At 38.8% G+C, this 14,751-nt stretch overlaps 1 pseudogene; it reads right to left on the reverse strand.

Annotated features, from left to right (window-relative positions):
• Window positions 1–9,940: 9,940 nt before the first annotated feature.
• LOC110266504 (uncharacterized) lies at window positions 9,941–14,502 on the reverse strand (annotated as a pseudogene).
• Window positions 14,503–14,751: the final 249 nt, after the last annotated feature.

Raw genomic sequence — 14,751 nt, forward strand, 5'->3', positions numbered from 1 at the left:
TCATATCTTCTAAATCATATCTTTTTCAAAATATTTTTCAATTATATCTTTTTGATTACTTTTTCCAAAATCTTTTTAATTAATTAATTAATTTAGTTTTCAATTTGCTTTTATTGCATTTTCTTCTAATTTTCGAAAACCATATCCAAAATTTTTCAAATCTTTTTAATTAATTAAGCCATTTTAGCATTCAAATTATTTATTTATCCTTTTACTTTTTCTTAATTTTTTGAAACTTTTATTTTATTTTTCATTTATTTTGTTTTATTTCGTTCAGTTAATTTTAATTAAAATAAAAACATATATATATTTTTTTTGCAATCCACATCGTCTCCCTTTCTCTATCATGGACCTAAGTGGAAGTGAACAGTCCAGAAGGACTCTAGGGTCATATGCTAACCCCATTACAGTTGCATATGGGAGTAGCATTTGTATACCTCCCATCAAAGCAAGCAGTTTTGAGCTAAATCCTCAGCTCATTATCATGGTGCAGCAAAATTACCAGTATTCCGGTCTTCCACAGGAAGAACCTACTGAGTTTCTGGCACAGTTCTTACAAATTGCTGACACAGTACGTGATAAAGAAGTGGATCAAGATGTCTACAGATTATTACTGTTTCCATTTGCTGTAAAAGATCAAGCTAAGAGGTGGTTAAATAACCAACCCACAGCAAGCATAAAAACATGGAGACAGTTATCAGACAAATTCCTGAATCAATTTTACCCTCCAAAAAGGATGACACAGCTAAGGCTGGACATCCAAGGCTTTAAACAAGAGGATCATGAATCACTTTATAATGCCTGGGAGAGGTACAGAGGGATGCTGAGAAAATGCCCCTCTGAAATATTTTCAGAGTGGGTACAGTTAGACATCTTCTACTATGGGCTTACAGAAAAAGCTCAGATGTCTCTAGACACTCAGCTGGTGGATCTATACACATGAGAAAAACAATTGAAGAAGCTCAAGAGCTCATAGATACAGTTGCTAGAAATCAACATCTATACTCAAACAGTGAGTCCTCCATAAAAGAAGAGGCTATGGCAGTAACTACTGATCCCAATCCTCAAGAACAGATTGTGGAACTTAATCAGCAATTACTCCTTATGACAAAACAATTAGCAGAATTCAAAGAGATGCTCCAAGACACTAAAAATGCTAACAAGAATATAGAAGCACAATTGAATCAGACAAGACAGCAGCTATCTAAACAGATAACAGAAGAATGCCAAGCTGTCCAACAAAGGAGCGGGAAGACATTGAATAACTCAGCTCAAAATAGCAAAAAGTCAAGAAAGGAACAAATGACAGAGGATGACCAAACCACTACCAAAAATTCCTCTGAGGATATCAAGAGCCCAGAGAGGAATAACTCTAGCGTTCAAACGCCAGAAAAGGGGGAAAAACTGGCGTTAAACGCCCAATGGATGCCCAAATATGGCATTCAAACGCCAGAAAAGGGTGGGAACCTGGTGTTATGCAGGATCCAAACACATCAAATGACTGCATGAGCACTGATATTATTGACTCTTTGGTGGAAGAGATCAATATGACTGAGAGTCTTGAATCAGAGCTAGAGGACATCTTTAAAGATGTTCAGCCTGATTTGGAGGAACCAGAGGAAATAAAAGAACCTCTAAAAATCCCTCAGGAAGAGGAGAAACATCCTAAACCCGAGCTCAAACCACTACTACCATCCCTAAAATATGTATTTCTGGGAGAGGGTGACACTTTTCCAGTGATCATAAGCTCTGCTTTAAATCCACGGGAAGAGAAAGCACTAATTCAAGTGCTAAGGACACACAAGACAGCTCTTGGGTGGTCCATAAGTGACCTTAAGGGCATTAGCCCAGCAAGATGCATGCACAAAATCCTATTGGAGGATGATGCCAAGCCAGTGGTTCAACCACAGAGGCGGCTAAATCCAGCCATGAAGGAAGTGGTGCAGAAAGAGGTCACTAAGTTACTAGAGACTGGGATTATTTATCCTATTTCTGATAGCCCCTAGGTGAGCCCTGTCCAAGTTGTCCCCAAGAACGGAGGCATGACAGTGGTTCATAATGAAAAGAATAAACTGGTTCCCACAAGAACAGTTACAGGGTGGCGTATGTGTATTGACTACAGAAGGCTCAATACAGCCACTAGAAAGGATCATTTTCCTTTACCATTCATAGACCAGATGCTAGAGAGATTAGCAGGCCATGAATATTACTGCTTTTTGGATGGCTATTTAGGCTACAACCAAATTGTAGTGGATCCTCAAGACCAAGAGAAAACATCATTCACATGTCCATCTGGAGTATTTGCTTACAGAAGAATGCCTTTTGGTCTGTGCAATGCACCTGCAAACTTTCAGAGATGCATGCTCTCTATCTTCTCTGATATGGTAGAGAAGTTCCTAGAAGTCTTCATGGATGACTTCTCAGTATTTGGAGACTCATTCAGCTCCTGTCTTGATCATCTAGCACTTGTCTTGAAAAGGTGCCAAGAGACTAACTTGGTCTTAAACTGGGAAAAATGTCACTTTATGGTGACTGAAGGAATTATCCTTGGGCACAAAATTTCAAGCAAGGGAATAGAGGTGGATCAAGCCAAGGTAGAGGTAATTGAGAAATTACCACCACCTGCCAATGTTAAGGCAATCAGAAGCTTTCTGAGGCATGCAGGATTCTATAGGAGGTTCATAAAGGATTTTTCAAAAATTGCAAAACCTCTAAGCAACCTGCTAGCTGCTGACATGCCATTTGTGTTTGACACAGAGTGTCTGCATGCGTTTGAGACCCTGAAAGCCAAGCTGGTCATGGCACCAGTCATCTCTGCACTTGACTGGACATTACCATTCGAATTAATGTGTGATGCCAGTGACCATGCCATTGGTGTTCTAAATGACGAACAGAAGAATTACATAACCACAGAAAAGGAGTTACTTGCAGTGGTTTATGCCATTGACAAGTTTAGATCCTATTTAGTAGGTTCAAAAGTGATTGTGTATACTGACCATGCTGCTCTTAAATATCTACTCACAAAGCAGGATTCAAAACCTAGGCTCATAAGATGGGTGTTGCTTCTGCAAGAGTTTGATATAGAAATAAGAGACAGAAAAGGGACAGAGAATCAGGTAGCTGATCACCTGTCCCGGATAGAACCAGTAGCAGGGGCGTCCCTCCCTCCTACTGAGATCTCTGAGACCTCTCCGGATGAGCAACTTTTTGCCATTCAGGAAGCACCATGGTTTGCAGACATTGCAAATTATGAAGCTGTGAGGTTCATACCCCAGGAGTACAGCAGGTTGCAAAAGAAAAAACTAATTTCTGATGCAAAGTACTACTTATGGGATGAACCATATCTCTTTAAGAGATGCGCAGATGGAATGATCCGCAGATGCGTCCCTAGAGAGGAGGCACAGAAGATCCTGTGGCATTGCCATGGATCACAGTATGGAGGACATTTTGAAAGTGAGCGAACAGCCACTAAAGTCCTCCAATGTGGCTTTTATTGGCCTACTCTCTATAGAGATGCCCGAGAGTTTGTGCATAACTGTAATAGTTGCCAAAGAGCTGGTAACTTGCCTCATGGTTATGCCATGCCTCAACAAGGGATCTTAGAGATTGAGTTGTTTGATGTATGGGGTATTGACTTCATGGGTCCTTTCCCACCATCATACTCAAACACTTACATTCTGGTGGCAGTAGACTATGTATCTAAATGGGTGGAAGCAATTGCCACACCCACTAATAATACCAAGACTGTGCTGAAGTTCCTCCAGAAACATATTTTCAGCAGATTTGGTGTTTTCAGAGTACTAATCAGTGATGGGGGCACCCATTTCTGCAATAAACAGCTTTACTCTGCTATGGTTCGATATGGAATCAGCCACAAAGTAGCAACTCCGTATCATCCACAGACAAATGGGCAGGTTGAAGTCTCTAACAGAGAATTAAAGAGAATCCTGGAACGGACTGTAATTGCCCGTAGAAAGGATTGGGCAAAGAGCTTGGATGATGCTCTGTGGGCATACAGAACAGCATTCAAGACTCCTATAGGAACCTCTCCATACCAGCTTGTGTATGGCAAGGCCTGTCATCTGGCCATGGAACTGGAACATAAAGCCTACTGGGCAACCAGATTCCTAAACATGGATGCTAAGTTAGCTAGTGAGAAAAGATTGCTCCAGCTAAATGAGCCAGAGGAGTTCAGACTCAATGCTTTTGAAAATGCAAAAATTTATAAGGAAAAAGCAAAAAAGTGGCATGACAAGAAATTGTCATCCAGAGTCTTTGAGCCAGGACAAAAAGTTCTGCTGTTCAACTCTAGGCTCAGATTATTCCCCGGAAATTAAAATCCCAGTGGAGGGGACCATATGTGATTACAGGAGTGTCACCATATGGATATGTTGAGCTTCAAGATATTGATTCTGACAAAAAGTTCATTGTTAATGGACAGAGAATCAAAAATTATCTTGAAAGCAATTTTGAGCAAGAATGCTCAAAAATGAGGCTTGAATGAAGCTTAGTCAAGGTCCAGCTAAAGACAATAAAGAAGCGCTTGTTTGGAGGCAACCCAATTTAATTTTCTATTGTTATTTTATGTTTTCTGTAGGTTGATGATCATGTGAAGTCACAAAAATAATTGAAAAAGCAAAAACAAACTGAAAAACAGAATGAAAAATAGCACACCCTGGAGGAGAAGCCTACTGGCGTTTAAACGCCAGTAAGGGCAGCAGAATAGGCGTTAAACCCCCAGTCTGGCACCATTCTGGGCGTTTAACGCCAGAAATGGGCACCAGACTGGCGTTTAACGCCAGAAAAGGGCAAGAAGCTGGCGTTAAACGCCAGAAATAGGCAGCAACCTGGCGTTTAACGCCATGATTGGCAGCAGAGGGCTTTTTGCATGCCTAATTGGTGCAGGGATGAGAAATCCTTGACACCTCAGGATCTGTAGACCCCACAGGATCCCCACCAACCTCAACTCACTCTCTCTCACTTCTTCACACCTTTTCATAATACTCTTCCCAAAATAACCTCTACCAAACACCTCCATCTCCTCCATCTCTTCTTCTTCTCCTCCTTTCTTTTTTCTTTTGCTCGAGGACGAGCAAACCTTTTAAGTTTGGTGTGGAAAAGCTGAGCTTTTTTATTTTTCCATAACCATTTATGGCACCTAAGGCCAAAGGAACCTCTAGAAAGATGAATGGAAAGGTAATTGCTTCCACCTTCGAGTCATGAGAGATGGAGAGATTCATCTCAAAGATCCATTAAGACCACTTCTATGAAGTTATGGCCAAGACTCCTCATTGAAGAGGACAAGCCCATCACTAAGAAAAGGATGGAGCAAACAAGAGAGCCCACTCATGGACCTCAACAAGAGCATGAGAAAAATCATCATGAAATCCCTGAGATGCCTCAAGGGATGTATTCCCCTCCACAAAATTATTGGGAGCAAATTAACACCTCCCTAGGAGAATTAAGTTCCAATATGGGACAACTAAGGGTGGAGCACCAAGAGCATTCCATCCTCCTTCATGAAATTAGAGAAGATCAAAGAGTCATGAGAGAGGAGCAACAAAGGCAAGGAAGAGACATTGAGGAGCTCAAGCACTCCATAAGATCTTCAAGAGGAAGAACTAGTCGCCATCACTAAGGTGGACTCGTTCTTTAATCTCCTTGTTCTTTATCTTCTGTTTTTCGAATTATTATGCTTTATGTTTATCTATGTTTGTGTCTTTATTACATGATCACTAGTGTCTTAGTGTCTATGCCTTAAAGCTATGAAAATGAATCCATCACCTTTCTTAAATGAAAAATGTTTTTAATTGAAAAAGAAAAAGAAGTGCATGAATTTCGAATTTTAAAACAGATTAATTATTTTGATGTGGTGGCAATACTTTTGTTTCTCTGAATGAATGCTTGAACAGTGCATATTTTTGAATTTGTTGCTTCATGAATGTTAAAATTGTTGGCTCTTGAAAGAATGATGGAAAAGGAGAAATGTTATTTGGTAATCTGAAAAATCATAAAATTGATTCTTGAAGCAAGAAAAAGTAGTGAAAAGCTTGCAGAAGAAAAAAAAGAGAGAGAACGCAAAAAAAAAAAAAGAAAGAAAAAGAAAAAGCAAGCAGAAAAAGCCAATAGCCCTTTAAACCAAAAGGCAAGGGTAAAATAAAAAAGGGGATCCAAGGCTTTGAGCATCAGTGGATAGGAGGGCCCACAGGAATAAAATCCTGGCCTAAGCGGCTAAACTAAGCTGTCCCTAACCATGTGCTTGTGGCGTGAAGGTGTCAAGTGAAAACTTGTGACTGAGCGGTTAAAGTCGTGGTCCAAAATCAAAAAGAGTGTGCTTAAGAGCTCTGGACACCTCTAATTGGGGACTCTAGCAAAGCTGAGAAACAATCTGAAAAGGTTCACCCAGTTATGTGTCTGTGGCATTTATGTATCCGGTGGTAATACTGGAAAACAAAATGGTTAGAAGCCAATCATTCTGAACTTCAAAGGATAAAGTGAGATGCCAAAACTATTCAGAGGCAAAAAGCTAAAAGCCCCGCTCATCTAATTAATACTGATCTTCATAGATGTTTTTGGAATTCATTGTATATTCTCTTCTTTTTATCCTATTTGATTTTTAGTTGCTTGGGGACAAGCAACAATTTAAGTTTGGTGTTGTGATGAGCGGATAATTTTTACGCTTTTTGGCATTGTTTTTATTATGTTTTTAGTATATTTTAATTAGTTTTTATTATATTTTTATTAGTTTTTATTTAAAATTCACTTTTCTGGACTTTACTATGAGTTTGTGTGTTTTTCTGTGATTTCAGGTATTTTCTGGCTGAAATTGAGGGACCTGAGCAAAAATCTGATTCAGAGGCTGAAAAAGGACTACAGATGCTGTTGGATTCTGACCTCCCTGCACTCAGTGGATTTTCTGGAGCTACAGAAGCCCAATTGGCGCGCTCTTAATTGCGTTGGAAAGTAGACATCCTGGGCTTTCCAGCAATATATAATAGTCTATACTTTGCTCGAGATTTGATGGCCTAAACAGGCGTTCCAAGTCAGCTCAAGAAATTCTGGCGTTTAACGCCGGAATTGGCATAAAAACTAGAGTTAAACGCCCAAACTAGCACAAAAGCTGGCGTTTAACTCCAAGAAAGGTCTCTACACATGAAAGCTTCAATGCTCAGCCCAAGCACACACCAAGTGGGCCCCGGAAGTAGATTTTTACACTAAACACCCTAGCTTACTCATTTTCTGTAACCCTAGGTCACCAGTTTACTATAAAAACTACTTTTAGTGATTCATCTTGTACCTCATGACATTCTACACATTTCTTATTGTATTTTCTACGGCATGAGTCTCTAAACCCCATTGTTGGGGGTGAGGACCTCTGCTGTTCTTCATGAATTAATGCAATTACTACTGTTTTTCATTCTATTACGCTTGCTTCCATTCTAAGATATTCATTCGCACTTCAACTTGATGAATGTGATGATCCATGACACTCATCATTATTCTCACCTATGAACGCGTGCCTGACAACCACCTCCGTTCTACCTTAGATTGAATGCTTATCTCTTAGCCTCATGATTCAAATCAGAGTCTTCGTGGTATAGGCTAGAATTTTTGGCGGCCATTCCTGAGATCCGGAATGTCTAAACCTTGTCTGTGGTATTCTGAGTAGGATCTAGGAAGGGATGGCTGTGATGAGCTTCAAACTCGCGATTGTTGGGCGTGTGACAGATGCAAAAGGATCAATGGATCCTATTCCAGCATGATCGAGAACCGACAGATGATTAGCCGTGCGGTGACAGCGCATTTGGAACATTTTCACTGAGAGGACGGGAAGTAGCCATTGACAACGGTGATGCCCAACATAAAGCTTGTCATGGAAGGAGTCTTGCGTGCATGAAGAAGAAGACAGTAGGAAAGCAGAGGTTCAGAAGACAAAACATCTCCAAAGCCTCAACCTGTTCTTCATTACTGCATAACAAGTATTTATTTCATGTTCTTTTACTTTTTACAATTAAATATGAGAATTACTGATATCCTGACTAAGAGTTACAAGATAGCCATAGCTTGCTTCAAGCCGACAATCTCCGTGGGATCGACCCTTACTCACGTAAGGTATTACTTGGACGACCCAGTGCACTTGCTGGTTAGTTGTGCGGAGTTACAAAAGTGTGATTGTAATTTCGTGCACCAGTGCAGAATAACCATGATTGTATGTACTCCATAGGTCCTTACCTTAGTTTGTTCGATGCTCACCAAAGGGAATTTTGGGCCAAAAGAAAACAAATATGGCAACCAATGGTTTCTGCCACCGACATTTTCTATAAGTTTATTTATAGTTAAAAATTTAGTCTTCAAAATTAATATATCTTCCCAGATAGACTAGAAACATAATAAGATTCCTCACTTAGTTCAATATTCATTGTAGCAAATTGTTTTAAGCCCGAAATAGAACTGTGTCGGTACAATAAAATACATCAAGGATAACTTCATGGGAGATCTTGCCAGTTTACACCAGGTTCGTTAATTTTATTGAACTATCAATTAATTCGTATAATAATATTTCATGACTGTTTTTATTTAAGGTTATTTTTTGACTGTTGTTGTAGATTTTTGTGCCAGTTTACCTCAATGGCCATTGGTTTCTCATAGTGGTTAATTTACTTTACGAGATCGTGAGATATCTAGACTCTTTCAAAAAGGGCACATTGATGACAGATCGTAAGAGTGTCATTAACAATATGTTAAATTACCTTGAGAATTTTTTATCCGACAAGAACTTCGGTGAAACATCTTCCTTTAGAAACATTCAATTTTCTAAGTATAAATTCAATGAGCCAGCTGTCCCGTAACAATCTGCCAAATCGTAAGTTTAAATATACCATTTTTCAAAGTATATATTCAATTTAGTGGCTGCTTGTTCTTTTGTTATATTGCTTTGTTAATATGTGCATTGAATTGTGGCAAATGAATGACTGTGTTATTTGGGCCACTCAATGGATGCACCTCAATCGCTATTGGAGCCTCGGTAATAAGACATGGGTAAGAAAAATATCATTGTTAATAAAGTTATGTTTATTCCATTATGTGATATCATTGTTACTGTCTGTTAGGTTGTCAATGATTACACAAGGATGCGCCTGGCTGTGGATTTGGTGAATGACTCTAATAACTCGAAGCGGGATACATAATGGAGCTTGCTGTCACTGACTGGAATAAAAAGATGTAGCAGTCTATCATTTAGACTTAAGATTTTATAACCTCTTTTATTAGTAGTTATGGATTGAATTAGACCATTTTAATTATCTTTAAAATATAAGCTATCTTTATATCTTGCACTTATTTCTTTTGGACTATTTAAATATATGTGAATCTTTTTATTTATAATGAATTATTTCATTTAGTTGATGTACGCGCTGTTTCATGTTCAAACTTTGCCCTTTGTGAGTGATTATTGAATTTTATCAATGGTTTGCATTTAATTGTATGTTCTTATCAATATAAGAGTCATAAAAGCTAGCTATATAGCAGCCAATCACCCCTGTTTCCTATGATATACAAATTGCTGTTACCATCAGCAGACTAGGGGTGTTTTAATAATCATCAAATAATCACGGTCTAATAACAAATCTTTGACAAAGTTTTAATTTATTAGTGTTATATATTTATTTACATTTGAAATCCTATTAATAATAAGGTTCATATTTGCATGCTGAGAAGCAAACGATTGTCCCATTGAACATTGGTTAACGACAAAGTAGTAGCTGCAATATGGCTTGAACTCAACCCCACTGCTTGAATTTGATCCTTCTGAGATCCATGCTCAATGTATCTATCAAGCAGAGTCATGGCTCGCCATTGCACCAACACAAACATGTAGGTTAGTACTGAACATATATATAATTAAGTAAAGGGGTGGTGCTGCACACAATATAATAATTAATTAAAGGTAGACCTTAAGGTTGCCATCAAGGAGTCCATTGAGGCCAAGGAAATGAGAAACATGAGAACCAAACCCTCCAATGGAACCCTCTTTAACTATTATCAAGATTTCATGCTCTCTTGCAAGTTGCATCATCAATGGTCCATCAAGAGGCTTGCAAAATCGAGCATCAGCCACGGTTGTTGAGATGCTGTGTGCTTCAAGAACCTTTGCTGCCACCACACAGCTTTGTACCATTGTTCTATATCCAACTAGAGCCACCTTGCTTCCCTCTTTCAACACCCTGCCTTTACCAACCTCCAATGGCATGCCTTTGTTGTTATTTGGAAGAATGGAACTGACATGGCGGAAATTGGCGGATTAAGAAATTAATATAAGAGATATGTTGCAAGTACAGTTCTTAACCAACAAAAATCCGCTTATCAATTTAGAAAGGTTGTCACAAAATTAGAATTAAAATAATGGGAGTATGAATCCCAGGTCGTCTCCCAACGAGTTGCAGAAAGATGTGCTATTTTATTAATCAGATGTTTTCAAAAATGGTTTTGAGTTTGATAAACAGAAAATTAAATCAGAGAATTTATGTAATTTAAATAAAAATCTTGACCGGGAGTAGATTAGTCGGAAAGTCTATCCTTGTTAGAGTTCTCCCAAGATTAATTGATAATTGAAGGTTGTTCTGCTTAGTTATCCTTTACAAGGTAGAGGAAAGTCAAGCAAGTTGGAAGTCTATTTCTATTCACAAGTTCTAATCCTCTCCCTTGGGAAGGATTAGTGTTAGTGACTAGAGGGCGATCCAACAATAAACCCAATTACAATTTTACTCTTGAGCATTCCAACTCAAGGTTCTCCTTTCAATCAACTCCCAATCAAGTTATGGAACTACTCGCTCATTATGAAGGTAAACTTCACAAAATAAGAAAGGGAAATAAAGAAAGACATGATAAATAATAATCCAAAAGACCAATTAAAAATAAAAAGAGTTCTTGTATTAATAAATTCTAAAAATAATCCAATAGTAATTCTGAACAAATTAAGGATATGAAAGAGTAAGTGACAAGTAAGGAAAACAAACTAGAATGATGAAGTCTTGGCGGAGGTAATAACTCTTCTCAATATCCCAATCCAAAAAAGCAATAAAAACAAAATCCTAAGAACTATGAATGTGTAGAGAGAAAACCTAGAGGAGGAGTAAATTCAGATCTAAAAACTAAAAATTATGCGGAATGAATGTCTCTGCTGGTCTCTGCATGTTCCCTGGCTCTAATCTGCTTTTCTGGGCCGAAAACTGGGTCAAAACATGGCCCAAAATCGCCCCCTGTGAATTCTGCAAATTCTGCAGATCGCGCACGTCACGCGATCGCGTCATCCACGCGTTCGCGTCATCCAGCCTTTTGCCTTGCCACGCGTGCACGTCGTCCACGCATTCGCGTCATCCGTGCAGTTTCCAATCCATGCGTTTACGTCAGGCACGCGAGCGCGTCACTACAATTTCTCCGTTTCGCGCGGTCGCGTGAGCCATGCGTCCGCGTCGCTTCTCGCTGGTCATCTCCTTAGTTTCTTGTGTTCCTTCTATTTTTGCAAGCCTCCTCTCCAATTTCCAAGTCATTCATGCCCTATAATGCCTGAAACACTTAACACAGGGATCACAGCATCAAATGGAATAAAGGAAAATTAAAATACATAATTAAAAGTCTCTATGAAGCAATTTTTCAACCATGGAGTAATTTTGGGAAGGAATTGTAAATACATGCTAATCATATGAATAAGTGGGTAAAGATTTGATAAAACCACACAATTAAACACAATATAAACCATAAAATAATGATTTATCAACCTCCCCACACTTAAACATTAGCATGTCCTCATGCTTAGTTGAAGGAGATAAAATAAATGAGTAGGAACATGTAAAGCTCATGCAATGCAATGCAAACTATACATATGAATGCAACTATATGATTCTTGTCCACTTGGTTAAAAGTAAATAAGCTCTTCAAGACAATCACAAATCAAATTCTACTAATTCAATTCTTATACAGTAAGAACAGATAAAAATGCAAGAAGGTAGCTCATGAAAGCAGGGAACATAGAATTTAAGCATTGAACCCTCACTGATGATGTATGTGCTCTCTAGTCTCTCAAGTGTATAGGGTGATCACTCTACTCCTCTCTAATCATGCTTTCTAAAATTTGTTCTACACCTAACCAATCAACAACATTTAACGTACCAATGCAAACATCATGAGGTCTTTTCAAGGTTGTAATGGGGCCAAGGTAACGGTAAGGGTACATATATGGCAAAGTAAGCTTATAAATTGAATCTTTAATTAACCTAAGCTTTCACCTAACACATATATATATTCTATATAACTTTAAATTTCATACCTAGCTACCCAAAATTTTCCTTTCACATTCCCTACTCATGTATCACCCTTTATTTTAATTTTATCTTATATGCATTGATCTTTGAATTTTAACTTGGCATTGGGGTAATTTTGTCCCCTTGTTTATTTACTGAATATTTTTGTATTTTTTTTTTGTATTTTTTTTAACATGAAAATAAACATAGCTTATCAATGCACATGAATTTTTAATTTCTATGGTTTCACATGAGTAGGTACCCAAATTCCCATTATATTATCATGACACATTCCCTTATTATCTTTTATTCCCACAATCTTCCCATACTCAATTAACACACAATTCTATCTCAAGCTAACCAAAGATTCAATTGGGATATATAATTGTTTTTCCGCTTAAGGCTAGTGATGTGGTAAAATACAGAACAAATGAGATTTAAAGGCTCAAAGTGGCTAACAAAGGTAACTTAAGGGGTAGGCTTAATTGGGATAAGTGAGCTAAACAAATAGTGGCCTCAATCATATGCAAGCATATAAATATGTTAAACATTGGACATATAGGGTGAAACAAAATATAGATTACAATCATAGAGAAGTAAACACACAAGAATAAAATATTTATGGTTAAATAAGGTAACCATGTAACTAAGCTCAAAGTCTCAAGTTGTGTGTTCTTTAGCTCAAAAACCATGTTCCAATTACAACTTCAAACAAATTTAACATAAAGGTTTTATTTGTTTAAATTAGTGAAAATTTTTTTTTCAAAAAAATAGGGTCTTAAAAGGAATTTATTATCTTTTCAATCAAGTAGAACATGCATGCAACTAACCTATTACTATGCAATTTATCCTATTCTACAAAAGAAAAACTAACTAAATATCCTATTTTATTGGTGTTAGGGAAGAGAAATTACCTCCGGAAGTTAGGTACTGACCGACCTCCCCATACTTAAGGCTTTGCACCGTGCTCGGTGCCATCTGTCAGGAATAAAGGTGGGCTGGTAGCAGTATCTCCACAGTCGGGACCGTCATGGCTCCCTGTGCTGGTAAAGGAAGTGGAGTCCGGGGTGTCTGGGTCTTTGTAGTTTCCCATAAGTAGCTCCTTGAGGTATGTGAATCGGCGCTTGTTACGGCGCTCTCTTAGCTTTGCTTTGTGTTCCTGCCGATCCAACCTTTCAAGTATCTGATGGAGCAGTTGGTTTGTTGTGGGTGCTGGTGGTGTTGAAGGAGGAATGTCTTCAGCCGGTTCAGTAGGTTGGCTTGTAGTGGCTGCTGGAGGTCTGATATATTTTCCGTTTAGAACGTATTGATCATCCCGTGGAAGCATGGCTTTGGTGTCCCCAGCTCTGTAGGAGACTCCGGCTGCTGAGACGAGATCTGAAACCAAGGCGGAAAAAGGTCAGTTACCCGTAATTTGTACATGTCCCATTGCATTTCGGATGTGTCTTGGTAGGTTTAGAGGCTGGTCTATAAGGTTGCACCATAGTAAAACAGCCATGTCTGCAGTGAAAGAGGACTCGTGAGTGCTCGGAAAGACATAATGGGACATGATCTGTGCCCATACGCGAGCCTCCAAGGTAAGTGCAGAAGCCGATATTTCCTTAGGTTGGGAACGATGGTATCCGTAGATCCATCTGCTGCCAGGTTGTGCGATAACTCTGAGAACAGCATCCTAGTCAAATTGGTATGTTTGGCGCTTGAGTGAAGCTTCTTGAAATGCGTCCAGTCCTTCTGGAGTAGGAGGAAGATCTAAAGCTCGCTGAATGGCCTCTTCTGTAATGGAGACTTGCTTCTGACGGACATAGACAGACTGCAGGGTTGGCAGGTAGAAATTAGAGTAGAAATCGACTACCCAGGAAAGATTAACCTGCCGTGGCTGTCTCTGTAGGAATCCCCATTGTCGTCGCTCAATTCGTGGCTCAACAAATTCAGCAATATGGGTCGGGAGGATAAGAAGGTATTCGTTGTTGTAACTCCTTTCAACCAGTATGGGGAACATCTGCTCACAGTAGCGGTTGGTAAATCGCACAGTGTCCTTTGCTGGGAAGGCTTTCTCTTTTTCATCAACCTTTATAATCCTCTTAATTCTTTTTGTTGAGGGCTTAATTGCAGTTAAAGATGGCTCTGCCACTAATGCTCTTTTTGTTCCTCTCCTTGCTGTTGATTTGGGAATAGTTTTCTCCTTGCCTTTCTTGGTGGCCATCCTAAAAGAAAGAAAAGAGAAAGTATGTTAAAATGTCAAGGGTTAGAGCAACGAAGAGAACGGGAAAGGTGGTAATCAATGCACATTAAAGATGAATGATGTGAACACATGGTCATGACTACATGTGAAAAATCATCAATGGAAATATAGCAAGTGCATATGATGACAATTAAATGCAAGGTGTTTATTGGCATGCCAGCAAAGGCATGAGTAGCATAGATCACGCATGTAATGTCCAAGTGAGATTAC

This window comes from Arachis ipaensis, chromosome B9 (genome assembly GCF_059453495.1).
Source record: "Arachis ipaensis isolate K30076 ecotype BB chromosome B9, ASM5945349v1, whole genome shotgun sequence".
Taxonomy (NCBI): domain Eukaryota; kingdom Viridiplantae; phylum Streptophyta; class Magnoliopsida; order Fabales; family Fabaceae; genus Arachis; species Arachis ipaensis.